Raw genomic sequence first — 2951 nt, 5'->3', positions numbered from 1 at the left:
AAATTTAAAAAATTTTAAAAAAAAAAAAAAATAAAAAAATAAAAAGCCACATCTCACGTGACCGACCACAGTTTGAATCCTGGAGACTTGATAAACAAACCAGGTAAATGTGCATGAGTGCCAAAATCCCAACAGGATGGAAATGGAGAAACAGAGAAGGAATTGTGGCACACCTGTAACCCACTGGGTAGGTGCTTTGTACACATGCCCTCTGACAATTAGAAGAAAAGTGAATTTCTTAAAATAATTATTTATTGGGATCAGCAGATGGTGTAATGGTTATGTCGCTGGGCTCCCACATAGTTGCCTGTGATTCGAGTCCCAGACCTGGTGGCTTAAAACTCATGCCAGGCATGTGTGTGTGTGTGTGTGTGTGTGTGTGTGTGTGTGTGTCCAAGATTCCAAGAGGAGAGGAGAATGGAGAAGGGACTGCAGCATGGCAATCCCTCCAGAAAGTGATTTCTCACTTTCTGTCTCTCTGTCTCTCTCTGTCTTTCTGGCGAGCGCACGCGCCCTATAGAAAAAATAATAATAATCCTCTCCAAAAAAGAAAAGAAAGAAAAATATGTCATGACTTTCTTGACAACCTCATAGATACTAGGGAGAAACTTGACTGAAAAAGAGAAGAGAAGGAAGACAACACTGCAGAGAAGAGGTGTTTTTTCTTATTAGAGTCAGCTCAAGCCACCCCAACAAGACTGCCAATGTCAGAGGAACTGCCTTAACACAACCCAGTAGAATATACACTCTGAGGCAGAAACATAACTTGCAGAATGACACTGTTTACTGCACGGTTCTCTGTGTTACAAAAGGAATATTTCCATGTTAGGATTACCCATGTTATAATTTCTGCATCAGAATTTTGAGATAAGAAAATCTGTTGCCTCCTGCTATTGCAAACAGTACCACATAGAGCAATATCTCCCAATTGGAAAGATACTACAGGCGGGCCACTGTCTAAAATCTCCACCTTGAATGATTAACATTGTGCATTTTTTATATAAATATAAAGAGACACAAGGAATATTCATCTTTGAATCACCTTTTCCATTGACTTAATTTTAATCTCTGAAATATGCAAATCATATTGACCACACTGAATTTTGGTGTTATACATGTCAGCCTTCAAAAATACGCACGTTAAAGGACCAGCAGTTAGCGTAATAGCTATGTCGCTGGACTCCCATGTAGTCGACCGCGGTTCAAGTCCCGGACCCGGTGGCTTAAAACTCACAAAGTTAAATAAAATAATTCTTAAAAAAAAAAAAAAAAAGGGCATGGAAAGCATCTGTAGATACCAGAGACAGTGTAAAAGGAGGGTGGGAACTGGCAGAGGGTGAGAGGTAGGGAATCAAGGGGGGAAAGAAGCAAAATAGATAAGAAGCAAGAAATGGAAAATTATTTGTTGATAATATATGTATGATAATATCTTTGATTGAGCAAATATACAGTGTCTTCTGGATGGGAAATCTCATTTTGTATGTTATAATGATATACAGTAATTGAATGTAAAATAAATAAAATTAAATAAATAATCGTTTTTTTGAGAGGTTTTCACTATAGGGCGTGTGCGCTTGCCAGACAGACAGAGAGAGACATAGAGACAGAAAGCGAGAAATCACGCCCCAGGGGGGATGGCCACGCCGCAATCCCTTCTCCTCTATTCTCCTCTCGGGATCTTGGGCACGCACGCACACGCGCCCGGCGTGAGTTTTAAGCCACCGGGTCCGGGACGTGAACCGTGGTCGACTACATGGGAGTCCAGCGACATAGCCATTACACTAACTGCTGGTTCCCATAAATAATCGTTTTTAAAAAAAACTATCAAGGGGTAACAGGTGGCATGGTGATTAAGGGCGTTGGACTCCCACAAGGCTGACTGCAGTTGATGTCCCAGACCTGGCAGCTTGCTTTCTCACTTCCTCTCTCTCTCTTCCTCTCTGGTCAAATTAATATAAATAAATAAAGTTAAATAAAATAATTTATTTAAAAACTATAAAATTAAAAGAGAGCAAGAGAGAGAAAACTACCATGCAGCAATTATTAGTTTCAGAAAAAAATTTTTTTTAAAGTTTGATAGTGGGCACATGCACTCACAGGAAAGAGAGACAGAAAAGAGGGAACGTGAAAAAGTACTTCCCATGGGGAATGGCCGCACCACAATCCCATCTCTTCCATTTCTCCTCGTTTCAGGATTTTGGGGATGCACACACATGCACCAGATATGTCTCTCAAGCCACTGGGTCTGAGACTCAAACCATGCAGCTGGTCATGTGGGATACAGCCGCCTTAACTACCATGCCACCAACTATCCCAGTTTCATAAATTTTGAGGCTATTTTCATAGGGTTTACCCTGGTTCCAGAACTACTAGTTATACCTTTGACTACAAGCACACCTACTGAACACAAGCTGAGAGCTGGACATGGCCAAAGTCATTTAATCCTAATGATGCTGAGAGGCGAGCAGGGCCCAGAGAGGGAAGCAGCCCCAATAGGGTCACACAGCTAAGAAAGGACAAGGGCAGGACTCATGCACGGGCAGTCTAAAGAAAGATCTGGGCCCAATGCAGCATTTGTTACCTGGCACACATAAGTGGTGTGTCACTTACTTTGGGCCCAACTCTGGCATGGTTGCACCCCCAGCATCTTCCAATGCAGGAATGGGCATGGGGGGGGCAGGGGGTGAAGTGGGAGAGAGAAGGCAGGCATTTCCCTGATGGAATTAGCCACAATGCCCTTCCTAGAACTCCTTCCTTAGAAACAAGTGACAGCTGCCCAACAGGGCCAGGCACCAGGTAGAACCTACTCTGGGACAGAAAACGCACAGGAAATAGCTGGTTGACTTCCAAAGGGCTGCAGCTGCAGGACAGTGGGAAATGCAGAGAACAAATATGACACCTCTGTAAGGTGCAGAGGGGCCCTTCCACTGGACAGCAGCCTTGTCCTGCTG

General features: G+C 43.1%; 1 protein-coding gene across 3 annotated transcripts in view; it reads right to left on the bottom strand.

Annotated features, from left to right (window-relative positions):
* SUPT5H (SPT5 homolog, DSIF elongation factor subunit) overlaps nucleotides 1-2951 on the bottom strand; it is a 43818-nt gene that overhangs the window by 23440 nt on the left and 17427 nt on the right. The window lies entirely within an intron of this gene.

The sequence above is a fragment of the Tupaia chinensis genome, unplaced genomic scaffold, assembly GCF_000334495.1.
Source record: "Tupaia chinensis unplaced genomic scaffold, TupChi_1.0 Scaffold000037_13, whole genome shotgun sequence".
NCBI lineage: Eukaryota > Metazoa > Chordata > Mammalia > Scandentia > Tupaiidae > Tupaia > Tupaia belangeri.
The sequence above is the reverse complement of the archived record's forward strand: the minus strand, read 5'-3'. Positions and strand labels throughout refer to the sequence as shown.